This window comes from Acinonyx jubatus, chromosome D4 (genome assembly GCF_027475565.1).
Source record: "Acinonyx jubatus isolate Ajub_Pintada_27869175 chromosome D4, VMU_Ajub_asm_v1.0, whole genome shotgun sequence".
NCBI classification, from domain to species: domain Eukaryota; kingdom Metazoa; phylum Chordata; class Mammalia; order Carnivora; family Felidae; genus Acinonyx; species Acinonyx jubatus.
The window spans coordinates 35,764,784-35,792,198 of record NC_069391.1 but is presented as its reverse complement, the minus strand read 5'-3'; the positions used below and the strand labels follow the sequence as shown (position 1 = coordinate 35,792,198).

Genomic DNA, 27,415 nt, shown 5'->3' with positions numbered 1-27,415 from the left:
CAGGGTGACAGCTCATTTCATCTCCATCTCTTCCCACCACTCACCTCCACCCATTTGCCTCCTCTCTCCCCCTTTCCCTGCTTCCCTTCTTTCTCCTGAAAAGCATTCTGATCTGCTCTCAGCTTCTGTTATGCTCCTGTTTCCAGGGAAAAGACAGTAGGCAGAGTATTTGTAAATACTTACATTTAGTGTTCTCTTCTTTTGTCTTTATCTCAATTATTAATATTTAAAGAATAATTACTGAGAAACTGCAGAAATCCTTCATTCTTTGTCAAATATGGCAGAGAAGAGTTTATATAATTTAGACTGGGCTGGATTGATAAGACCTATGATAGAGGCCCGTATAAAGTACATTAAGGAGGTGGAGATGGGGGTACAAATGGAGGTAAATCCGTGAAATCCAGGCAATGCCCCACTTCCTCTCACTGCTCTGCTCTCCCAATACGTCACCCAGCAACTTCACAATGAGTTCAGAAAAAGGAGTGGGAGTTTCAGGCGAGGAGGATCATTCCTAGCTGGCTTCTGGGAGAAGGAGGGGCCTAAATGACGCTGAGTGGAATTCTGCCATCCAGAGCTTCTTCAGCCCTTCCCTTTCCTTTCATAAATCCCTGCTCAAACCCCTGTCCACCCCCACCCCAATAAATAGGCGGTTTGGTGGGATCTCTTTGCAAACAGACTGGAAGTGTTCTCAGCAGGAAAGCAACTACTCTTTTCACTTCCTTTCCTTTGCCTAGGGGTCTGTGGTGGGTGCAGGCTTAGGCCAAGAGGAATACAAAGCAATCTTTTTCTTTTTTTAATTTTTTTAAAATGTTTATTTATTTTTGAGATAGAGACAGAGCGTGAGCAGGAGAGAGGCAGAGAGAGAGGGAGACACAGAATCCAAAGCAGGCTCCAGGCTCTGAGCTGTCAGCCCAGAGCCGGATGCAGGGCTCAAGTCCACAAACCCCGACATCATGACCTGAGCCAAAGTCGAAGGCTTAACCGACTGAGCCACCCAGCCACCCCTAAAGCAATCTTTTGAGAAATACATTAGAGAGTCTTGGAACAACTCTCTGGTTGGGAATTTAAGGACTATGTGTTTCCTGTGTGACTTCAGGCTAGTTGCTTTCCTTCTCTGATTCTCAATTTTCTCTTCAACAAAATGGAGCTGTAATCCTATCTCTGATTACCTCACAAGACTGTTGGAAAACATATGCTGTAAAATGAGGTACTCACAGGGGAGTTGTCTCCTTGCTCTAATCCTGCTTTGCCACCCACAGTTACCAACGTGACATCTCTTCTTTCCATGATACTTGAAGACTCCTTCCCATTGTTTTGAGGGTTTGGCAGTCTTTCCTAGTCTATGTGAAAATAGTCATAGTTTCTCCCTTGGATGTTGCTATTGTGAGATATAGGTCTAGTTTTTCAGAAAGACCTAGAGATGAAGTCTGTGCCTTTTGACTCAACAGACCCGGGGCATATCTCCCTCCTTCATTCATTTATTCATTCATTTGATTAGAGGGCAACCATTGCTCATCCAACACACTTTCTTTTAGCCTTTAATCTGCCTGCTGTGATGGGGACAGACTTAAGCAAGTCCGGGATTCAGGGTTCTAGGAGCTTGGAGTCTTTCAGGGAGGCAGCTGAGTGACCACAGTTTGCAAAACATAAGATAATGGTGGCAAAGGGTCTCTATGAGCTTGCAGTTAAGATGTTGGCCTGAGACTGGTGGATTCATTTCCAAGATAGACTCACATAGCTGCTCAGGAGGCTTTAATTTCTTGCCATGTGGACCTCCCCTTGGTGCTGCTTGAGTGTCCTTAGAACTTGGCTGCTGGCTTCCTCCAGAGCTAGTGATCCAAGAAAGAGCAAGGCATAAAAGGCTGTCTTTTGTGACATCGCCTTGAAAATCACCCTCCATCATTACCATGATATTCTATAGGTTACACAGACCACCCAATTCATTGTAGGAAGGAGTGGAGAGGAGAAGGGAGAAGAGGAGAGTCACTGGGGGCCATCTTGGAGGCTGGTTACGACATGACCCTTGAAAAAATCTTTGGATAACTAAATATTTGGGTTCTCTTGGTCCTTTCATGGAAACTCTCTCAGTACTGGTACACTGTCTCTATTCCGCCCCTCATCACACCTGATCTTGAATCTCTGGCCCATCACCATTTTTACATGTGTATAAAAATTCACCCTCGTTAACATAGAGTAAATGGAGGTGGGGTGATATCAAACAAAATGCAACTTTCAGCTGCCTCTGACTCCATTTCTGACACTCCACCACCTTCTGAAAGCTCACTTTCCGGACACTCTATTCCTAGCTCCTTCTCTGATGGAGAGCAGGCTCAACATATCTTTTTGCAGTCCTCCGTGAATTCTGCTAAGTAATGTTTTCCCCACATTATTACAGAAGTGTTTATAAAGTGGGAGCCCAGAGTAGTTAATGACTGTATGAGGAGGAGGGAAAAGCATTGTTAAAGAAGGAACCTCCTTATCCCAGGTTTCTTGCATTCCTATGCTGGGAGTTCCTTAAAGGGAGGAATAGTAGCTTATGTGACTGGTGAGTTTGCAAGAAGGAATAATATATACAAGGCTCAGCACTTACCTCTCTTTTTTATCCTTTGGCACAAGCCCAGATGAACCTGGCAGATATTTTAGTCCATACTTTGACAACTCAAGTATTATAGGAGATCAGCAACTGCCTGGAGCTGAGTGAGGAAAAGGTCACAGACATATTAGGAAAGGGTATAGGATACTCAAGGTATGTTGATGGTTTTACAGCTATATAACACTGTCAAAACTCACCAAAGTGTACACTATAAGTATGTGCAGTTTGTTATGTCAATTATATGTCAATAAATGTGGAAAAAATTAAACAGATAAATGCAGAGAGAATTATGAAAAGAATTTTATAATTATGAAAAAGCATTTTATATAATTACATGATTTTATTATAAAAACCAATGGGAGTCACCTATAAAATTTATATACATGTACATAGAAAATGGGAAAAAATTGTTAACCAATTTAAAAATCTTTCAGATAAAAGCATCATTGTTTTTTAACTCATTTGTTAAAATTATTATAATTCCACATCTTCCAAATAGTTTGCAAGAAAAGAAAAACTGATTCATATGATGAAAGATGGATATTTACTAACCTGAATTTCAACAAAAAGCAATGGGAATATACAACTGAAAGGGGAAATCAAGTTTTGATATAGTCTTGGGTTTACATATCACCATGAGGCATCTTTTTTAGCTATGACAGCCTCAAAATAAAGCATCCAAAGAAGTTGAAATGAGAACAGACATTTACATTTCTATATCACAAATTATTTTTAAAAAATTTTCAAGTTTATTTATTTTGAGAGAGAGAGAGAGAGAGAGAGCAGGAGGGGCAGGCAGAGAGAGAATCCCAAGTACGCTCTGCATGCTGTCAGCGCAGAGCTCCATGTGGGGCTCAAACCCATGAACCTGTGAGATCATAACCAGAGCCAAAATCAAGAGTCAGATGCTTAACTAACTGAGCCACCCAGGTGCCCCTATTTTTTTAAAAATTTTTAAATAATGAAATTCATTTAACCACATGGTACTGAATATAATATCATCGCTAACAAAAATGTTTTTCTATAACTAGTAGATAAAATAAAAATAATTTAAAATAATCTTAGAAACAATACTTGTAATAGATAAAATAAAACTTTAAATACTTTTTAAAATGTCTGCCTAACTGTACGGCCAAATATTAACAAAGTCATTTGGCCTCAAACATAAGCCATATTCTCTTAGACTTTATTAATGATAAAAATGACATTTGTTATTCAATCAGCATATGAGATATGTTATCAATCTACATATGAAATAGTTCTTAATGGGGCCTTCCAGGTGGCTCACTCAGGTTGAATTTCTGACTCTTAGTTTCTGGCTCAGGTCATGATCTCATGGTTTGGTTCATGGGATCAAGCCTGAGTCAGGCTCTAGCCTGGAGCCTGCTAGGGATTCTCTCTCTCCCTCTCTCTCTCTGCCCCTCCCCTGTTCTCTTTCTCTGTCAAAACAAATTAAAAAAGAAAGAAAGAAAGAAAGAGAAATACAGTAGTTCCCAACTGAGCAGGGAAAATGTGGGAGTCATTTATTGACCTCCCCGTAATAGTAGTGACATTTTGCTTGATTTTTGAAGACTGGATAGAAGGTCATCAAATAAAAATGTGGGAGAGGGCATTACAGGCAGAAAGAGGAGAATAATAGAAGATATGTAAACATTAAGGAAAGAACCTAGTCCATGAGGGAAATGCATAACTGTGGTATTTAAGATATTTAAGGTATTAACTGTGTATGTTGGAAAGTGGCAGGATAAGAGGCTGTTGGGCTAAGCCCTGGGTCTAGATCCACATTAGACATATGTGTCTTGAAAGTAGGAGTTCCCACTGATTTCCTGGTACTTAGAACAATGTCTCACTGAGGGGGAAAAAATAAACGAACATTTCTATTATGTTTAATGAATTTGAATGTTTCCCTGTGGGTGATAGGGTTTTAGTTCTTCAGCCTTTCTTTTTCTTCTGTGAACTAGCCCATATATTTTTTTAAAGTTAGCCAGAGCTGGTTTCTGTTGCTTACAATCAAAGCAACAGTCTCCTCAACTGATTCAGTCTCCTCAATATCTCTGCCATGCAGTATATCAAGGGCCTCCAAAGTCCTTTCAGTAGTGGGCCAAAGTTCAGAAATCTCTGGGTGTGCAGCCATGGCATTTAAACTAATAAACATGGAAAGTTAAGAGGGTCCATGCATGTACTAGATGGAAGTCCAGTGTGTGTATTTAAGTCAAGTGTGTGGAACATATGAATGAGCAGAAACATTAAACACAACCTTTAGGAAAAGACAACAGCCAAGTGCAAACAAAAAGAAAGCAGAGTATGCATTATTCATATTACAAAATAAACTCAAGGAAAGCAAACTCTATTTAGATATTTACAAAAGAGAGAGCACTACATAACAAAGTTCATACAAATGGGCCAAATCTCTCCTTACAAGAAGATTAACAACCTTAAATTTCTTTATTATAGAAATAAGAATGAAAATACCTAAACTGAGCAGTCAGATTAAGAAACATGACAAAGAGAAGGGAGTAGACAGAAAGAGAAAAGTGTTTGGCTGCAGGCAGATTCATGTGTGTGGAGTAGGGGGATGAAGAAGGGACTCTCAAATGCACAGATCATATGGTCAGAGAGGTTCAAGGACAACCCAAAAAGCTCAGTGTCACAGAAGCAAGGGAAACTGTTTTAATGAAGAAGTAATGAGTTACAGGGGTGCCAGACTGGCTCAGTTGGTGGAGCATGTGGCTCTTGATCTGGGGTTGTGAGTTTCAGCCCCATGTTGGGAGTAGAGATGACTTAAAAATAAAATCTTTTTTTAAAAAAAGAAGTAAGGAGTTGCAGAAATAAAGGAATGATCGGGGCACCTGGGTGGCTCAGTCAGTTGAGTGTCCGACTTCGGCTCAGGTCATGCTCTCGCAGTTTGTGGGTTAGAGCCCCGCGTTGGGCTTTGTGCTGACAGCTCAGAGCCTGGAGCCTGTTTCGGATTCTGTGTCTCCCTCTCTCTCTGCCCCCCACCCCCACCCCGGCTCACACTCTGTCTCTCTCTCCTTCAAAAATAAATAAACATTAAAAAAAATTTTTTTTAAAGGAATGATCAATAGTATCCAATGCAAAAGAGAGATCCAATAAGAAAATTACTTAAATTACTACAGAATTTGGCAATTACTAGTAAGAAGTCACCAGGGTTTCTTCTGCACTTCCCACAGAAAGGAAAGACTTTTGCAGAATTCAAAGAAAGGTCTTTGAGGCAGTGGCCAGTTCTTATGTTTGCCATTCAGCATCTCATTAGCCTTCTTATGGTAAGTGTGCTCCAATTTTTCTATGAAAGAGACATCACTTCTTTCTTCAGCCATGTGATTTGGGTGAAGCAGATACACCTCTATGTCCAGGGGTTGATTTGACAGACTATGGGCTGGATAACTTAATGCTCTTTCCAACCCTCTTCTCCCTTGCCTGCCTCACCTGTACTCAGTTTCCCAACCACCTTAAGGTGAGCAGTGGCAATGTGATCTATGGCACCAAAGAGATATGATATCTCGACAGACATGATAACTAGAACGGGAACATCCATCTTTTTTAAAAAAATTTTTTAATGTTTATTTATTTTTGAGAGAGACAGAGACAGAATATGAATGGATTAGGGGCAGAGAGAGAGGGAGACACAGAATCCGAAGCAGGCTCCAGGCTCCACGCCGTCAGCACAGAGCCCGATGTGGGGCTCAAACTCACAGAGCCGTGAGATCATGACCTGAGCCGAAGTCAGACGCTCAACAGACTGAGCCACCCAGGCACCCCTGGAGCATTCATCTTTTGGAAAAAGTGGAAGGATCAAGAGAACCACAGCTCTACCTGTCTGAAACCATGGAAGCATGGGATGACACCAGTAGCTGTATGATCCCAGACTTTCTGTGCTATGAGAAATATAAACCCCTGTCCTCCTGTCCCTTGTCCCCTGTAAATTCTGTTCTCATCGCTGAATTAATCTCTGTTGTAGAAGACCTGTGACTTATGATGATGCTGACCTTGCCCCTGGTTCCGGAGGTGGCTGTGTGACTCAAGCCCATGGCAGTTCATGCAGTACATTTTCTTGATGACAGCAAATTGCTCAGGGATGGGCACCAGAGCAAAGTCAGGACAATTAGAGCCAAAGAAACTCAGTTTCTAGGATGTTCGTGTAAACTGTCATAGAAGCATATTTCTCTTTTCCTGCAGTAACTGAGCAAGAGATGGTGTGTAGGTGGAGCTGTGGCAGCATCTTGCCACCATGAAGGGAGAATCTGTCTGAGACTCAAGCTAGCATGGAAGAAGCTGAGCCCAGAGATGAAGAAAAGAGAAACTGGGTCTGAGGACATAGCTTGAGATTTATTCAAGCCTTATTTGGGGTCACCCCTACGCCTGGAGTTTTCATATGTGAGTCAATAAATTTCCTCTTAGTTTAAGCCAGTTAGTCTTGGGGTTTCTGTAAATGAAATTGAAAATGATTGTATTTTCCAGTGATGGCTGCATCAATATATTTATCCCACTGCACCAGTGCTTTTCTTGCAATGACTGATATCCTTTCCACCAAGGTGGGGTCTGTGTTCCCATCCCTTGAGTCTGGGTGGGGCTTGTGACTGCCCTGACCAGTGGAGGATGGTACAGTGATGCTATGTGACTTCTGAGGCTAAGACGTAAAAAGGTACAGATTCCATCTCTCTCTTTCTGTCTCTCTTCCAACGTTCGCCTTTGTAACCCACCCAGTATCTTGTGAGGAAACCTAATCCACTTAGAGAAGCCATGTGTAGCTGCAACCCACAAGCCCAGCTAAGGTATCAGCTGAGAGCCAGAATCTATCACTAGATGTGGGTGAATGAGCCTTCAGATGATGCCAGCCTCCAGTCTTCAAGTCTTCCAGCTAAGACTGAGACATCACAGAACAGAGAGGCAAGCCATTCTGGTGGTGCCCTGTGGTGCCCTCTCTGATGTCCTGACCCATAAAAAATGTGAAAGGTAATATATGATTATCATTGTTTTCATGCAAACTAAGTTTTAGGATAATTTGTCCTACAGTAATAGTTAAACTAATACAGAGTTCTAATTAATAGAATTCATCTTCTATGTGAGAGTGGTTTAAGAAGAATAGTGGAACGAGAAATAAGATTGCAGAGTGTGAGGAGTGAGTTGAAGATGAAGAACAAGATCTGGAAAGTAAGCTATTCTGGAAAATGTCCATGAAATCATGTCTGTGGGATTAGGAAAGGACTAAAAAACAAGTCTGAATCCAAAGCAAACAGCAGCCTTCATACTTCCGCTCATCATCAGAGGGCCAAGGCTCTGAGTTTGAAAGAATCCACGAGGAGGATCTTTGGCTAACAGGTTCTGTGCATTCCTCTGGATTCCATGAGGCATTAAGCATCACAGGTGGATCGGGGAAACCCTCAAGAAGAAGGCATTTATTTGAGAAGGATTGTCTATTCAAAACCTCTAGCAGACTCCACCGCCTACGATAAAGATCAAGCTCTTCCACCTGGCATTCAAGGGCTTCCTTGACATTTCTGTTTCCCAACTTCTCCTTCACATGCTCCACACTCCAGTAGAACCACAGCACTACAAACAGCACTACTTGATATTCTCCAAAGTGCCCTTCACTCTGCCACCTCTGAGCCATTGCCCTAATGGGGAAAGAGCTCTGGGGCACTAGCTGTGGTGAGAGGGCTCTTGAGAGCCAGTATTGGTTCTCACCTTGCCAAAGTCAAGAAGTTTCCTGGAGAGAGGGACCAACTATGTGTGGTCATAGGGCTTCCATTCTTCTTCTCATATAATTTTTTTTTTTTTAACGTTTATTTATTTTTGAGACAGAGAGAGACAGAGCATGAATGGGGGAGGGTCAGAGAGAGGGGGACACAGAATCTGAAACAGGCTCCAGGCTCTGAGCTGTCAGCACAGAGCCCGACGCGGGGCTCAAACTCACAGACCGTGAGATCATGACCTGAGCTGAAGTCGGCCGCTTAACCGACTGAGCCACCCAGGCGCCCCGTTCTCATATAATTTTTAAATACTTTACTTATGGGAGTATGATTTACATAGAATAAGATGCATAGACCTTAAGTGTACAGTTCTTTGAGTTTTGACAGTGGTAACCACCCAGGTGAATAGAATATTAGAATATTTCTATCACTCAAAAAAATTCCCTCATTCTCCTGTCCCTTTCTAGTCAACCCTTGTGTAGCTCCCCTCCCTGCCCCCAGAAAACAACTACTCTGATTTCTTTTTCTTTTCTTTTTTAATGTTTGTTTATTTTTGAGAGAGAGAGAGAGAGAGAGAGAGAGAACCAGAGAGGAAGGGGCAGAGAGAGAGGGAGGCACAGAATCCGAAGCAGGCTCCAGGCTCTGAGCTGTCAGCACAGAGCCCAACCTTGGGCTCGAACTCACAAACCGCGAGATCATGACCTAAGCTGAAGTCGGACGCTGAACCGACTGAGTCACCCAGGCGCCCCAACTACTCTGATTTCTATTACCAGAGATTAGTTTTGACTCCCTTTGAATTTTTTTTTGGATTTTTTTAGTTTTTAAGTAATCTGTACACCCAATGCGGGGCTCAAACTCACAACCCCAAGATCAAGAGTTGCACACTTGGGTGGCTCAGTTGGTTAAGCGTCCAACTCTTGGTTTCAGCTCTGGTCATGATCTCATGGTTTGTGGATTTGAGCCACGCATCGATGCTCTATGCTGACAGTGAGGAGCCTGCTTGGGATTCTCTCTCTGCCCCCTTCCATGCTCTCTCTCTCTCTCTCAAAATAAGTAAATAAACTTCAGAAAGAAAGAAAGAAAGAAAGAAAGAAAGAAAGAAAGAAAGAAAGAAAGAAAGAAAGAAAGAAAGAGAAAGAAAGAAAAAGAGTCGCAAGCTCTACCAACCGAGCTGGCCAGGCGCCCCTAGTTTGGCCTCTCTTTGAACCTCGTATAAATGGAATCACACCATATACATTCTGTGTCATTCATGCTTCTTTCCCTCAACATAATGTTTCTGAGATTCATCTGTGTTTTGCGTGCGCCAGTCATTTGTTCCTTTTTCTTGCTGAGTAGTATGCCATTGTGTGAATACAACACAATCTGTTAATTCATTTCCTTGTAGATGGACAATTGGAGTTGTTTGCAGTTTTTAACTATTGTGAATAAAGATACTATGAACATTCTTGAACATTCTAGTGAACATTGGTTTTTATTTCCTAGGAGGGGAATTGCTGGGTCATTAGACAAGTGAATATTTGACTTTATAAGAAACTGCTAGATGGTTATTCCAAGTAGTTGTGCCATTTCATGCTCTCACCAGCAGTGCACGGGAGTTCCAGTTGCTCTATCCTTGCCAATATTTGGTATCGTCAGTCTTTTGGAGTTGTCAGTGGGTGTGAAATTGTATCGCATTATGGTTTTAATATGTATTTCCCTGATGACTAAAGATGCTGAGAACCTTTCATGTGCTTATTCATCTTGTTCATATATTATCTTTTGCGAAGTGCCTATTCAAGTCTTTTTTCTATTTTTTAAATTGATTTGTACCTGCAGCATTCTTTGTTGCCAGGGTTATAGACACAGAATCCAGAAGCCCACCTGGAATTCACCGGGCCCTGGCACACAGGTTCAAGGCCAGGTGTCTATAATCAAAGCATCTGAATCTACTTAGGAGTCAGGCTACACAGAATTATGCAAGTGTTTCGAATTGTGTCATTTGGCATTGGACATGACACCCGAACAAAGGGCAAAAATTCTGAATATTATATTATAGTGGTGGTTCTCAACCATGGATACACATTATAATCACCTAGGGAGCTCTCATACTCCAGAGGTTCTGATTTAACTGGTAGAGGTGCACAGTCTGGGCGTTTAGAGTTTTAAAAGCTTTCCAGATGATTCTAATATGCAGCCAAGGTTGAGAATCACTTATCTAAAAGGAAAAGCATTCATTCATCACTGGGCATCTGCTATGCTATTTTTGCTAAGCTGTCAAGCTAATTTACACAAAATTTTAAGCCTCTTTTTCACATAGGTAAGTGGTTTGGAGAAGCCAGAGATTTTAATTTATTTATCAGTATCAAGTATCAAACTGCAGAAAATGGACCGTGATCAGTTACTTCTCTTCCTTGGCTTTGTAATTTTCTCAAGGCCTCATCTCATTTATAATAATCCTGTTTGAAATGAGGATTTAGTCTTCACAGTTCTAGACACATTCACACAGCAGTTAACAGGAGAGATGTAAGAATCATCTTTATTCTTGTCTTAAGCTGATGTGGAGACATCCTACGTATTTGTAACTAATTGCCAAGTTCCATCCCACCAAAAGCCAGATTTCCAATTTGGAAAAGGTTATGTCAAAGTTATAATCTAGGGTAAGGGTCAGCAAACTGTGGCCAGTAGCCAAATCCTTCCCATAGGCTAAACGAAGTCTGATTGTTTTGTAAATGATGCAAAACTGTGAACTAGAAATGGTTTTTACATTAAAAAAGTAATTATTTTTCAAGGAGACAGAGAGAGACAGAGCATGAGTGAGGGAGGGGTAGAAAGAGAGGGAGACAGAATCCGAAGGGGCTCTGGGTTCTGAGCTGTCAGCACAGAGACAGATGCAGGGCTCCAACTCACAAGCTGTGAGATCATGACCTGAACCAAAGTTAAAAGTTGGACACTCAATTGACTGAGCCACCCAGGAGCCCCTCAAAAGTCTTTTTGAAAGAGTAATAACATTTATTTGAAAGAAGTCATGGTTATTTGTCCAATAAAATATTTAGAATCTTTATAAAAGCATTTCATTATTTTGTGGGTGAGTAAAACGCTACAGATATTTTTGATGATTGAGAATTTGCCTGCATGGTATTTTGCAGTGTTTTATTATGGAGAGGCTGCTTTCCTCGTTGTATTCTTCCTTCTTAGGATAGATCCACATATTCATATCTATGCATTCATGGGGCCATGAACATGTCTTTCTAGGGATGCCTTTCTTGCTGTTCATCCCTGTATGATGAAGAAGGGAGGTGGGGGAGAAGGAAGAAGTTTCTGGTAGGCAGCAGCAAACCATCATTGCAAGCAAGGTAAAGACTACAAGGAATCCCATAAGCAGGATTTGTTCTGTGGTTTCCCAGTTCGCACAGTTAGTCCTGGCACCATTTATCCTGCATATCCACAGAGTTCTCCAAGATTACTTCACTGTGGGAATCTCCTAGTTATGGTTGCCACTTCTCTTCCCAGGCTGAAGCCACCACAGAGCAGTGAAAACTTAGGGGGTCCCCTTCAGGCTATCATGGTCCTAAATGGTACCTGTTATTTGCAGGGGGCTCAGGAGTATATTTAGCTTTTAGTGCTCTTGATGTGGCTGTGGCTTGTTTCCAGTCTCCAGGCAGGCTTGCAATGAGATGTGTTATCCACCTGGGTGGTCTGGTACAAAGTACAGCCAAGGGAGGGGTCAAAAGAATTTCATAAGGCTGAATAAATAGGCTTGGCAGGTCTTTCTCTAGAATTCCTTTTGTAGATCCAGTTCTTCCAGCTGGAATGGATGTGATGGTAATGGAATCCAATCTTGGCCTGGAAGCCCGCTGAAGCCCATGGTCTTTTAAATTGCAGTTTGCATGTATATTGTAATTTGAAATGGCTCCACTATTGAAGCCTGTCTTGTTACAAAGTTTACTCAGTCCTTGCTTTGCAGGCTACTTGCCAGAGTTTTGGGGGTGACACAGAATATGTGGTTGAAATTTGACATGAGGGGCGCCTGGATGGCTTAGTCAGTTAAGTGTCTGACTTCGGCTCAGGTCATTACCTCACAGTTTGTGAGTTCGAGCCCCGTATCGGGCCCTGTGCTGCCAGCTCAGAGCCTGGAACCTGCTTCAGATTCTGTATCTCCCTCTTTCTCTGCCCCTCCCCTGCTCATACTCTGTCTCTCTCTGTCTCTCAATAATAAATAAATGTTAAAAAAAATTTGACATGAAAGTTTTTATACACATGTTGGAAAGTTAGTCCTGTAAAGTAGGAATCTTGCTCTGTACCCCTAGATCATTGGTTCTCAAACTAGACCACATACTGAGATTGCCTAGGGAACCCATGCCTGGGTGCCTCCCTCAGAGATTCTAGTTTAATTGGTCTCTGATATGACCTGGCCATCAGGAATGTCAAAAGTTCCCTAAGCGATTTCAATGTACAAACAAATTCATGAACCACCAATTGCATTCTCATGACTCAGTCATTTTCGGACTAAAGTTTCAAGATCCTGTGAATGAGATAAATTCTAAGGGTTAATATCATTTTCTTCTGAATAAAGTAAGATTTAAAAACCAGAGCTGCATTATTTTTTCCAGCAGAATGTCAGTAGAGCTCAAAGTGGGAAGTCAAAGTGAGCATGGTCTAACAAGCCTTGTTACCAGAAGAACCTTTTTTAAATAGACTTATAAAAGACTCAAACCCAAACTGAATGATATCAAAACAAACCACAGATGTGTGGGCCACATTTTAATTCCTACAATGATGGTGTACAGGTGGTGAGAGGGTGGGCTTTGGAGTTAGAGGTCCACAATTATAGTTCTGGGTTTTCTGATTGAGCCAAGATACAGAACAGCATGGAAGGGTTTTTTTGGGGGGATCTTGTGTCCATGAAATACAGCCATATCAACACTAAATCATTCTGCACACCTAGAAAACTGATTTGAGGATTAACACAACAATCTGCACAACCTGAACCACAGAACTCAGCAGGTACGCAGGGCAGAGAGGTAAACTGGGGGAGAGAGAAGCTATGAAGGGCAGGGAGCTGTTTTTGCTTGTGGAGAAAGGACAGAGATGGGAGGGGGCAGGGAGAATATGGGAAAAGCATTCCCCCCCCCCCCCACCAAAGCAGCCGGAGAGAAAGTGGAAAAGTGGAAACAGCCACAGGGACTGAACTAAAAAGGGAGAAAGGAGAAAGGAGAGGGTTTAAATTCCATTAAGATTGAATAAACAGGGGGGTGCAGAGTCTGAAACTCCGCAGCTCGATAACTGGTGGTGCTCTGGTGGGAAGGGCAAATCACCAGGAGTAGAGTGAAGTCCAGGGTCTTTGGTCCACGAGGGGAGAGGTGGTTCCCCTGCTAGGAGGACATCTGGCAGAGGCTCTGTGGACCCGGGAGAACAACCACATTCGCTGGTACTGGAACAAGGTCCTTGGGGGGGGTGAAGCCTGGGTGCCAGATGTGTGTCGTGATTTGCCATAATCCCTGAAACACTGCTGCCACATGATTGCGTGAACTTTTTCTGGGGTGGACTGGTACCTGGCCACAGTCTCTGGGCATTGGCAGCAGCACAGTCCTGCAAACGTTCCTGGGTGTGGCTGGCACCCGGCCATTGCTAGGTGAGACCCTCCCGCAGAGGGGAAGAATGGGTCAAAGCCTCAGTACCTCAGAAATAAGGGGTCGGGAAACACAGCCGCATCTGAGATAAAACTCAGGAGGGAGGTGCTGCCTGGGGCTTGGTCACGGACAGTGTAAAAGTGGGAGTGGATGAAAGTCAAAGACAAAGGATGGTTGCGTGATTGCTGATCTGGAGAACTGAGTTCTGATACTAGAGACTGGGTAGCGGGGTGGCGCCATTTTCACTGCTCCCACACGTGCGCATGTGCACCTACAAGCACCACAACAATCCACCCCAGTAAGTTAAGTAGCGCCATCTAGTGGAGAACAAAGCCATTACACTAATCCCCACCCAACTGGGTCAACCTCACTTTTCAGGAACACAAGTCTCTCTGCCTGCTTAATTTACGGACTGTAAAGCACTTCATAGTTTGACTTCTAGGGTAAAATGAAGTAATTTCAATCCTATTTCAGTCTGTTTGCTGGTCCATATATTCAATTTTCTTTTTTTTCTCTTTTTTTTTTGTTTCTTTTCTTTTTCTTGAACACAGAAAGAGAAACAATTTATTTTTATTTTCAATTTTTATTAAAAATATTTTTCTTTAATTTTTTCTACTATATTTTTTACTTTTGTGTAAATTTTTTCAAATTCTATTTTACTTCCGTCATTTCATTTTATTCTATTTCATTGTATTTTTTCAAATTGTCAAATGATTTCCTTTTTCTTTTTTCTTTCCCCTTTTTTCTCTAATCTATTAAGCCCCTTTCAACACCCAGACCCAACACACCTAGCATCATTTATCTGATTTTTTTTGTGAGTGTTTGTTGTTTTTAATTTTTTAATTTTAATTTTTTAAAATTTTAATTAAAAAATTTTTTTCCCTCATTAGTTCCTTTTCTCCCTTCAAAATTATGAAACGAAGGAATTCACCCCAAAAGAAAGAGCAGGAAGAAACAACAGCCAGGGACTTAACTAACACAGATACAAGCAAGAAGTCTGAAACAGAATTTAGAATCATGATAATAAGAATACTAGCTGGAGTCAAAAATAGATTAGAATCCCTTTCTGCAGAGATAAAAGAAGTAAAACCTAGTCAGAATGAAATAAAACATGCTATAACTGAGCTGCAATCTCCAATGGATGCCATGGCGGCTAGGATGGATGAGGCAGAGCAGAGAATCAACGATATAGAGGACAAACTTATGGAGAATAATGAAGCAGAAAAAAAGAGGGAGACTAAGGCAAAAAAGCACAATTTAAGAATTAGAGAAATCAGTGACTCATCAAAAAGGAACAACATCAGAATCCTAGGGGTCCCAGAGGAGGAAGAGAGAGTAATAGGGGTAGAAGGGTTATGTGACCAAATCATAGCAGGAAACTTTCCTGACCTGGGGGAAGACAAAGACATCAAAATCCAGGAAGCACAGAGGACCCCCATTGGATGCAACAAAAACCGACCATCAACAAGGCATATCATAGTCAAATTCACAAAGTACTCAGGCAAGGAGAGAATCATGAAAGCAGCAAGGGAAAAAAAGTCCCTAACCTACAAGGGAAGACAGATCAGGTTTGCAGCAGACCTACCCACAGAAACTTTGCAGACCAGAAAGGAGTGGCAGGATATATTCAATGTGCTGAATCGGAAAAATGTGCAGCCAAGAATTCTTTATCTGGCAAGGCTGTCATTCAAAATAGAAGGAGAGATAAAAAGTTTCCCAGACAAACAAAAATTAAAGGAGTTTGTGACCACTAAACCAGCCCTGCAAGAAATTTTAAGGGGAACTCTCTGAGGGGAGAAAAGATGAAAATACATACATACATACATACATACATACATACATACATACATACATACCAAAAGCAACAAAGACTAGAAAGGACCAGAGAACACCACCAAACTCCAACTCTACAAGTAACATAATGGCAATAAATTCATATCTTTCAGTACTCACTCTAAATGTCAATGGACTCAATGCTGCAATCAAAAGACATAGGGTAACAGAATGGATAAGAAAACAAGATCCATCTATATGCTATTTACAAGAGACCCACTTTAGACCTAAAGACACCTTCAGAATGAAAGTGAGTGGATGGAGAAAAGTCAACAAAAGAAAGCCAGAGTAGCCATACTTATATCAGACAATCTAGACTTTAAAATAAAGACTGTAACAAGAGATGAAGAAGGGCATTATATCATAATTAAGGGGTCTATCCACCAAGAAGATCTAACAATTGTAAACATTTATGCTCCAAATGTGACAGCCCCCAAATATATAAATCAATTAATCACAAACATAAAGAAACTCATTGATACTAATACCATAATAGTAGGGGACTTCAACACCCCACTTACACCAATGGACAGATCATCTAATCAGAAAATCAATAAGGAAACAATGGCTTTGAATGACACATTGGACCAGATGGACTAAACCAATATATTCAGAACATTTCATCCTAAAGCAGGGGAATATACATTCTTCTCCAGTTCACATGGAACGTTCTCCACAATAGACCACATACTGGGACACAAATCAGTCCTCAAGTACAAAAAGATCGAGATCATACCGTGCATATTTTCAGACCACAACACTATGAAACTTGAAATCAACCACAAGAAAAATTTAGAAAGGTAACAAATACTTGGAGACTAAAGAACATCCTACTAAAGAATGAGTGGGCTAACCAAGAAGTTAAAGAGGAAATTAAAAAGTACATGGAAGCCAATGAAAATGATAACACCACAGTCCAAAATCTCTGGGACGCAGCAAAGGCAGTGATAAGAGGGAAGTATATAGCAATCCAGGCCTTCCAAAGAAGGAAGAAAGGTCTCAGATACACAACCTAACCTTACACCTTAAAGAGCTGGGAAAAGAATAGCAAATAAAACCCCAAACCAGCAGAAGACAGGAAATAACAAAGATTACAGCAGAAATTAATGCTATCTAAACCAAAAAGCAAAAACAAAAAACAAAAAACAGTAGAGCAGATCAATGAAAGCAGAAGCTGGTTCTTTGAAAGAATTAACAGGGGCACCTGGGTGGCTCAGTCGGTTAAGCCGCCGACTTCGGCTCAGGTCATGATCTCGCGGTTCGTGAGTTTGAGCCCGCGTCAGGCTCTGTGCGTGCTGACAGCTCAGAGCCTGGAGCCTGTTTCAGATTTTGTGTCGCTCTCTCTCTGACCCTCCCCTTTTCATGCTCTGTCTCTCCCTGCCTCAAAAATAAATAAAACGTTAAAAAAATTTTTTTGAAAGAATTAACAAAATTGATAAACCACTAGCCAGTTCAATCAAAACAGTTCTGGGTTTTCCGCTTAGGAGCTCTGGGATCTTTAATGAGTCATTTGGCCTCTCTGAAGTCTGGTTTATTCATCCCTGAAATCACTGTAACAATGGTTACTGTAGCGGCTTTTTGCAAAGATTAAACATGTTGATATGTACTATGCTTTTAATTATAACACACGGCAATTATGCTATCATTATTATTGATTAAAAAATAGGAATATTTGGGGCGCCTGGGTGGCTCGGTCGGTTAAGCGTCCGACTTCGGCTCAGGTCATGATCTCACGGTCTGTGAGTTCAAGCCCCGCGTTGGGCTCTGTGCTGACAGCTCAGAGCCTGGAGCCTGTTTTGGATTCTGTGTCTCCCTCTCTTTCTGCCCCTCCCCTGTTCATGCTCTGTCTCTCTGTCTCAAAAATAAACGTTTAAAAAAAATAAAAAAAATAGGAATATTTGTTATCTGGACAGCATCCAACTCACCCCAACCCGTGTTTAATGAGCATCTTGAAAAACTTTTTTTGGGGGCGCCTGGGTGGCTCAGTCGGTTAAGCATCCGACTTTGGCTCAGGTCATGATCTCGTGGTTTGTGAGTTCGAGCCCCATGTCGGGCTTTGTGCTGACAGCTCAGAGCCTGGAGCCTGCTTCAGATTCTGTGTCTCCTCTCTCTGCCCTTCCCCAACTTGTGCTCTGTCTCTCTATGTCTCTCAAAAAATAAATAAATGTAAAAATTAAAAAAATATTAAAAAAAAAGAAAAACTTTTTTTTTAGGTCTTTATTTTGAGAGAGACCAAGTGTGAGCAAGGGGAAGGGCAGAGAGAGAGGGAGATACGGAATCTGAAGCAGGCTCCAGGCTCTGAGTTGTCAGCACAGAGCCTGACATGGGGCTTGAATGCATGGACTGTGAGATTAATGAGTATCTTTGATGTAATATTCCTATACATATCAATTTTATTTTCATAATTTCTTTGTTTTTATAGCAGAAATTGCAAACATACCCCAAAGCAGAAAGAATCATATGATTCGGTGCTTCTCAAGCTTTAGTGTTTCTATGATTCACCTGGGGAGCCTGTTAAACTGCAAATTCTGACTGAGTAAATTTGCAGTGGTGGCCTGAGACTCTGCATTTCTAAAAGGATTCCCTGTGACACTCAGGTCTGCTGACCACAAATAGCATACATATGTGTTGCTATCATAAAAGACCTTAGTCTGGGGGGCTTAAACAACAGAGATTGAATCCTCACGATTCTGGAGGCTGGGAAGTCTGAGACCGGGATGCCAGAATGGTCTAGGTCTGGTGAGAACACTCTTATTGGCTTGCAGACTGCTCTTTTTGCTGCATCTTCCCATGGCAGAGAGAAAAAGCTGTGATATCTCTTCCTGTGCATATAAGGGCACAAATCCCATCATGGGGGCTCTACCCTCATGATTTCCTCTGAACTTAATTAACTCCCAAAGGTCCCACCTCCTAATACTATGGTGCTAGGAGTTAGGATTTTAGCATAAGAATTTTATTTTTAAAATTTTAAAATATTTATTTCTGAGAGAGAGAGCGACAGAGCACAAGTGGGGGAGGGGAAGATAGAGAGGGAGACACTGAATCTGAAGCAGGCTCCAGGCTCTGAGCTGTCAGCACAGTGCCTGATGCTGGGCTCGAACCCACGAACCCTGAGACCATGACCTGAGCCAAAGTCAGACATTCAACCGACTGAGCCACCCAGGTACCCCAAGAATTTTGGAGAGTCACAAACATACAGTCCATAACACAAGGGTAAAACGTACTTCTGAGCACTATTATTCAACTTCAACAGTAGTTAATTCCTGGCCAGTTTTGTTTCTGCCTTCTCTTCATTTATCCCCACCCCAGTTATTTTGAAATAAGTCCCAGATTCCTGTCACCACACGTATATTTCAGTATGTATCTCTTTAGAAAGAGATACAGTCATACCTTGGAGATATTGAAGATTCAGTTCCACATCACTGCAATAAAGCAAATCTCGCAAAAAGTGAGTCAAATGAATTTTTTGGTTTCCCAGTGCCTATAAAAGTCATGTTTACCCTATACTATAGTCTATTAAGCGTGAAATAACATTGTGACTAAAAAAACCCACAACAATGTACATACTTTAATCAGGAAATATTGGTGGGGCACCTGGTGGCTCCATTGGTTCAATGTCTGGCTCTTGGTTTTAGCTCAGGTCATGATCTCATGGTTTCATGGGTTCGGGCCTTGTGTCAGGCTCCGTGCTGACAGTGCGGAGCCTGCTTGGGATTCTCTCTCCCCTTGTCCCTTCCTTGCTTGTGCACTTTATCTCTCTCTCACAAAATAAATAAATAAACTTAAAAAAAAACTATTAAAAAAAGGAAATATTGCCGAAAATTGCTAACCATTACCTGAGCTTTCAGCGAATCACAATCACTGATCACAGATCACCAGAACAAACACAATACAATAATAATGAAAGATGAAATAATGAAAAAGATCAAAATATTGTGACGATTACCAAAATGTGACACAGAGACACAAAGTGAGCAAATGCTGTTGGAAAAATGGTGCCAAGAGACTTGTTTGGCCCAAGGTTGCTACAAATGCCCATTTTGTAAAAAAACCCAGTGTCTGCAAGGCACAATACAGCAAAGCACAGTAAGACAAGGTATGCCTGTGTCTTTGAAAAATATAACTGCAATACTAACACTGCCCCCCCCTAAAAAAATTCGACAGTGATTCTTTAATATCATCCCTATCCAGATAGCATTCATATTTCCCTGATTGTCCCATCAATGCTTTTTTATTGTGGTATGTTAATTTGTCTCCTCGGTCTCAATGAGTCTGAAGATTCCTATTCCAGCTTTTTTTTTTTTAAAAGACGCTAAGGTGAGAGATTTCCATAGTCTCACTTGCTGCCCTCCTGAAGTTGTTTTAGTAAGTCTCTTTCCTGTATTTTCTGTAAATTTTAAGTTGGAGCCTGAACCTTAATCAGAATCAGGCTGGATTTTCTCGGCAAGGGTACTTCATGGGTGGTGCTATACATTTCCTCAGGACGTCCTTAGAATGCCTGTGTCTTTCTATCTGTAGTCTTTTCAAAGAAGTCCCGCTAAACAATGGAATCCATGATTGGGGTATGCTGCCACCGGGTGGTAACAGCACACATAGTCACAGGTCGGAGCGGTGAAGCAAGAGAAACACTTTTGGTGTAAGGTGCCAAAAGGCTGGACTTGTCTTCTTCACTGAAACTTTATCAAATTACCACTGTTCTTAAGCATGACGCTTAAAAACTGCTTTTAAAATAACCGAAGGCTGTGTTTTTATAATAATAGCTACAATTTATTGAGTCCAAGAAACTTATATCTGTGATCTCATTTAATTCTCATGATACCCAAGAATATTAAATCATGGTGTCCATAGCAAAACAGCAGTGAGGCTGAGATTTGAGGTCTACATTCGTCCTCCTAACCATTTCTGTGCCTTGCTGCCTTCCCTTCTGGTCTATCCTCGCTCTGCTTGCTGTCCCCTACCCCGTGCCCAGCTTACAGCTGTGCTGATTTTGTTTGTTTGCTGTTTGTTTGTCCTGCTCCCCTCCACCTCCCAATCCATTCTCCATCCATCTTTGCTCTGGGAAACTGGCTTCTGTGGCTTCTATCACCAGGCTGCCTGAGCCACTGCCTTCCAATGGCTTCCAACCGAGTTCAGCCCAATTTATTCTTTGCGCTTCTTCCCTACTTTGCAGTGTTTCTGAATGGCTACTACCCTCAACAACTACGGCTTCCGCTCCAGGTGGTCCTCCTCCGTAGCTTCTCACCCAGCTTCAGTTAATACAGTTTGCTCCTCTTGCCCCTCAGACCTCAGGGTTTCGACAACTTCCTGCTATTCTGTTCCCTGGGAGTCTCAGCTTCCCCTTTGGTGCTTCTCCACCTACTTTAGTCAATAGTACCTTCAGCGACAAATCCCCCCCAAATCCCAGCTGAGGGTGCTGGCTGTTTCCCGCAGGGATTCTCTTCATTCACTTCCTCACCTCTCATCTTCTCCTCAGCCCACTTCAGTGAGGCAAGCACCCTGGCGTTTCACTGAGAAGTTACTGTGGTTTCCACCTTTCCTAGCCTGTGGTTAATTCTCAGTTCTCATCGTACTTTTCATCCACTAGGAGCTTTAAAGAAAACAGTTTTTAATTTGAATATAATTTACACACAATGTCCCATTAGTTTTGGGTGTACAACATGTGATCCGACAAGTTAAAAAAATTTTTTTTTAATGTTTATTCATTTTTTGACAGAGAGTGAGTGGGGGAGGGGCAGAGTGAGAGGAGGCACAGAATCTGAAGCAGGCTCCAGGCTCTGAACTGACAGCACAGAGCCTGATGTGGGGCTTGAACTCTAGGACCGTGAGATCATGACCTGAGCCGAAGTCGGACTGAGCCACCCAGGTGCCCCTAGTGGTCTGACAAGTTTATACATTATGCTATGTTCCCCACAAGAGTAGCTATCATCTCTGGCCATACAACACAATTACAGTATCATTGATTATATTCCCTATGCCGTGCCTTTTATTCTGTGACTTTTTCATTTCACAAGTGGCAGCCCATATCTCCCACTGCCCTTCACCCTTTTTGCCCATCCCCCACCTCCCTCCACGCAGGCCACCATCAGTTTGTTCTTGGTATTTACAGGTCTGATTGTGCCTGAACTGCTTCTGACACCCTCCTTGAATCACTTCCTTTCCAGGCTTCCCATCGCCACTTGGTTGACCTTTGTACCTTCTCAGCCACTCCTCTTCCTGACCACATCTTGGTGGCATGTTCAGGCATTCAATTCACAAACCTCTTCTCCATCCCTACTCTCTTCATATTCATCTCATCTAGTCCTGGAGCTTAAATGCCACCTCTGCTCAGATCACTCTCCGGTCTCTCTCTAGTCCCAACCTATCCCAGAGCTCCAGAACCACATATCTAATTGCCTACTTGCCATTGCAAAGTTAATTCTTATTTTTTTTAATGTTTATTTTTGATAGAGACAGAGCATGAGCAGGGGAGGGCAGAGAAAGAGAGGGAGACACAGAATCCAAGGCAGGCTTCAGGCTCTGAGCTGTCAGCACAGAGCTGGATGTGTGGCTTGGGCTCACAGACCACGAGATCATGACCTGAGCCAAAGTCGGATGCTTAACCAACTGAGCCACCCAGGAGCCCTGCAAAATTAATTCTTGATTCTAGACCCCCTCCCACCCTACTCCAACATACTACCTGCTGCTTAGTTGATGGCATCACCACTCACCCAGATGCTCAGCTCAAAACCCCTGAGTCATCCTTGACTCCTCTCCTCTCCTCACTCCCCAAGATCTACTCCATCAGCAAGTCCCATGGGGCCTGCCTCCAGAATGTGTCCAAGATCTCGACAACTTTTCACCATTCATCGCTGCCACCCATACCCAAGCCGCCATCATCTACTAGGACAGCAACTGCTTTCTTGTTGGGTCTCACCACTTAAGCTCTTCTCCCTTCCAGTCAATTCTCCACACAGCTGCCTTCTGGTCTTTTAAAAATGTAAATCAGGCCATGTCACTTCTCGGTTCATCTTGACCTTCCCTCACACCTGGAATGAAATCTGAAGTGCTTCCACGGGCTGCAGGGCACTACGCCATCTGGTTGCTCCCACCTCTCCCCCTAACTGCTGGCCTTCTGCTCTTGTTCCCTCTGTGCTGGCCACACAGGCCTTCTCTGAACATGCCAAGTTTGGTCCTGCTCAGAACCTGTCTCTGTTGCTCCCTGTGGAATGTTTTGTTTTGTTTTGTTTTGTTCCTATTTCTCATGGCTATTTTTCATCCTGCAGACCTTTGGTCTCCTGTCATCTCCTCAGAGGGGCCTTCTCAGACCAACTTATCTAAAATAGAGACTCTCCCTCCACTTCACTTTCCATCCCCTGTCCCTGCTTAGTTTTCTTAGGCAGCAAGGGTCATGTTCTGAAATGAAATCACTTCTATGTTGATGTATTTGTTCTCTGACTCTCCTCCTAGAGCAGGGACTTACAGGACCTCAATAACTATTTGTTAGGTGGGTTAACGAGTGAGTGGCATCACTTTTATCTCTGTCTCCACATACAGCAAGTGCTTGGTACATGTTTGCTCAGTGGAGAGCCTTGGAATCCAGACCCTTATTTGGAAGGCTCTAGGCCTGCTGCAGGCCCCTCCCAGTCTTGGGGGTTGGAGTTGTGTGAACTCACTGGGATTCCCCAAGGGCTCTCCATGCCCTTCTCAAGGACAACATGGTATCTTGGCCATGGGGTTGGGGGTTTGAGAGAACTGCCAGTGAGCCTTCTTACTGTGGACATGACCATTTCAAGCCCTCCTGTTTGTTCCTCAGTTCAGTTCTACACAGAGTCCTCTGCTGGCCCTGCTATGGGGAGCCAGAGCCAAGAACGCTTTGCTGTGAGGAATTCATGGCAAGATAGGATATCCAACAGCTGTCACAGGAGGCAAGGGGACTCAGTGTACAACAGAGGTGGAACAGTCAGGTCCAAAGGTGCTTGATCAGCCGTCCATCTGTTCCCAATATTCTGGCCTAAAACTTTCTGATCTTGGACCTGCTGGCTCACATTAAGTTGGAAACACTCCTCAGGGTGAACAGGTTGGGCTTTTCCTCTTCCAACCCAGCTTCAGGGATTCTGGGAATCCTGGCTGGTATGGATAACTTCTGAACTGGCAGTGAAAGCTATTTCAAGATTTATTGGTACCCAAGGAGGGTGATCTGTGGGCTCAGTTACCATAGATGACCCTCCAGCTGGCATCTTCTGATGGTCATGGCTCTCAGGCACACACAGTATGGCAGCCAGGTTGGAGCTGAGAGACAATGCAGGATAACTTTTTTCCTTGGCAGGGGTGAATGCTCATTCACTCACATGTCATTAAAAATGTAGTGAGTTGTTATATGTGCTGGAATATATATTTTTTGAGATGTTTAACAGTATTCCTTTCTCCATGTGTTTTACACCCTCCTCTCAAGTTATTCCCCTATCCACCTCCTCCTTTTTTGTTGTCTATGTCCCTAGGTAAGGGATGTAATAGAAATTAAAAAAAAAATCAAAGGAGTCTTTCTTGCTTTGCTGTCCAGAAATATATGCCTTTCCATAAATAGAGTAGACTCCAAAAATAGACAGAATCTCTATGAGAGAGAGCAGGGCTTTCCAAACCCTACCCTCAAACAAAGAAGAGGTTTCCCTGCAGCTGGGAGAAAGAAAAGACAGAGGGGAAGTAATGAAGATAGAGACCGTGGTGGTGTATGGAGGGACAAGCCCTGCCTTCCAGACAGAGCCTCAAGGGGCAAAGTTTAAGCTTGGGGATTCTTTCACTCCAAAAAAGGAGGAGCCTGATTTCCACACTCTTAGATGGCACAGAAGGGAAGAGAGCTTCCAGACTGGAAGGTTCTTTGCTGTCAGGAATGAGAGACATAGTGACAATCACTGGCATGGGCTGATGACCAATGGTCAGATGCTCGTCTCCATCATCCTAATGAAGTGGAAGAGAAATTGTGGGGTGGGCTCCAAAAGCCTGAGATTACATCTCTGCTTCCTTAGCAGAAAGGGAATTCAAACTCAAAAGTAAGCTGAGCTTTCACACACACACACACACACACACACACACACACACACACCCCTTACATTTCAAAAAGAAAGTTTATTGAGCTCCTGCTGTGTGCCAGGCTGGGAGCAGGCACACAGACATGGTCTCTGGCCTGTGTCTTACAGAGTCTCTCAAGGGGAGCAACATTTGAGCGGCCAAGCATCAGCCTTGGTGTTAAGTGGTGTATTGGAAAGGTGTGTCTAAGGCCGTATGATCACTGAGGTGAGTGTGCATTCTCCTGAGAATTACAGCTCAGGCTTCATAGACTCATAAGATGCCATTTTCAGGGTGCTCACAGCAGTCACTAAACCCCCAGAAGACTAGTAGGGAAAATCGGAGTTTGTGGATTCACACGAGGACAACAAACCTTTTGGAACTGACCATTGGAATAAAATTCAAAAGGTACTGTCAAATAACAAAACTAAAACAATTTAGTAACGAGCTTGATGTCCTTTGTGCAAAGGAAAACAATCCGTATATTGGGGGAGTATGGTGCCTCACAAGCAGTGAAGCACTCTTCCCATGGATTTGGGGCAAGAGTGAGTTTTACAGAGCATTAGAAGCAGCAATACTGAAACAGGGCATGACTGGCTAGGAGGCTGGGGGTTTCCTTCTAAGGCTAACAGGTCCCTAAAAGGTATCAGGTTTCCATGACAGGTGTTCTTGTAAGTGCAGGCTGATTTAGGCTTAGATCTGTGACGTGGGTCTGGCCACTGGGGCGTCCTTCATTTTGTGGGTCCTGACACACCAATGAACTTTATCAGGACAAAGCCAAAGTGGTGAAAAAATCTTCTTTTTCTCCCCTTTCCTCTAGACAGTCAGTGTCCCCCAGAGGCAATCTCAACTACCAGTTTATTTTGGCTAAGCTTAAATTGAAAATATTTCCCAGGGGGCGCCTGGGTGGCGCAGTCGGTTAAGCTTCCGACTTCAGCCAGGTCACGATCTCGCGGTCCGGGAGTTCGAGCCCCGCGTCAGGCTCTGGGCTGATGGCTCAGAGCCTGGAGCCTGTTTCCGATTCTGTGTCTCCCTCTCTCTCTGCCCCTCCCCTGTTCATACTCTGTCTCTCTCTGTCCCAAAAATAAATAAACGTTGAAAAAAAATTAAAAAAAAATTTCCCAGTTTATTGCTTTTCAGTTTATTTGTCTTTGTCATGTTGATGTTTTAACATTTTTACATAGGCTATTATTTTTAGATCTAAAAATTAGTTTAAAAATGCATGCAATAACCCTCACATAAATGTTCATAACAGCTTTATTTGTAATAGCTCCAAACTGGAATCATACCAGATGTCCTTCAACATGTGTGTACACACTCACACACGCATACATGCACATGTGTGCGCATACCATGGAAGGCTACTCAGCAATAAAAAGGAATGCACTATTGATACTTGTGACACTTTGGATGAATTTGTTTTGCAAAATGTGACCATTGGGGATATGGCAAAATAAGAAATATACATTTGCTGTCTGCCTACTCCCCTCCCCCTTCCCTGGCACACAGTTCCTAAAACCCTTGGAATCTCTGAAGAGGTAAAGGTATTTCTCTATGTTAATGAGATGACTAATGGCTGGAGTCTCCTGGAAAGCCCCTAAGGATGGAGAGGCTGGTTTTTGCCAGAGGAACCAACCTTGTGATTAGAGAATTGGGAATTTCAGCCCCATCCTCCAACCTGGAGGCTGGGACTTGAGCGACTCATGATTTAATCAATCATACCTACACAGTGAAGCCCCCATAGAAAACCCTAAGTGAAGCATTCTGAGAGCTTCCGGGAGCATAACGCCTGGAGGTGCTGGGAGGGTGATGTGCCTGGAGAGGGCCTGGACGAGCTGAGCCCCCTCCCACATACCTTCCCCTAGGCATCTCTTCAGTTGTATCCTTTTAGAATAAACCAGTAATGTAGTAAGTAAACTGTTTTCCTGAGTTCTGTGAGCTGCTCTAGCAAATTATCAAACCTGAGGAGGGGGGCATGGAAACTCCTGATTTATACCTGGTTGGTCTGAAGTACAGGAGGCCCGGACTCCAGACTGGCATCTGAAGTGGGTGGGAGTCTGTGGGACTGAGCTCTTAATCTGTGTTGTCTAATGCTAACTCCAGGTAGGTAGTGTCAGAATATATTTGAATTGTAGACATTCTGCTGGTGTCAGGGTATTTAGTGTGAGTAGTAATATAGAAAAATAAAAAAAGAGGTTTTGTTTTTTTGTTTTCTTATTTAGAGGGAAACAGAGCAAAGCATACAAGGGATCTCTCTGCATTCTCTCTCACTACTACTGCATGTGAATCTATAATTGTCTCAATAAATATTTCAACTAAAAATACACACAATAGGGGCTCCTGGGTGGCTCAGTTGGTTGAGTGGCTGACTTGGGCTCAGGTCATGATCTCACTGTGAGTTTGAGCCCCGCGTTGGACTCTGTGCTGACACCTCAGAGCCTGGAGCCTGCTTCGGATTCTGTCTCCCTCTCTCTCTGCCCCTCCCTTGTGCATGCTCTATCCCTGTCTCTCAGGAATAAATAAATGCTTAAAAAAAAATACATGCAATATAGTAGTAAAGTAAAAACTAAGAGTCTTCTCTCTATACTCTAATTCCATTTTCTAGAGAGAATGTTAACACTGCAACG

At 42.7% G+C, this 27,415-nt stretch overlaps 1 long non-coding RNA gene across 2 annotated transcripts in view; it reads right to left on the bottom strand.

Moving 5' to 3' along the window:
• The window catches only part of LOC113593677 (uncharacterized), a 53,616-nt gene that overhangs the window by 13,856 nt on the left and 12,345 nt on the right, over positions 1-27,415 (bottom strand). For both annotated transcript variants that reach the window (XR_008291116.1, XR_008291117.1), the window contains exons 4-5: positions 2,591-2,693; positions 184-1,829 (exon numbers count right to left, since the gene is read on the bottom strand). This is a non-coding gene — a long non-coding RNA (uncharacterized LOC113593677). The remainder of the gene's footprint in view (positions 1-183; positions 1,830-2,590; positions 2,694-27,415) is intronic.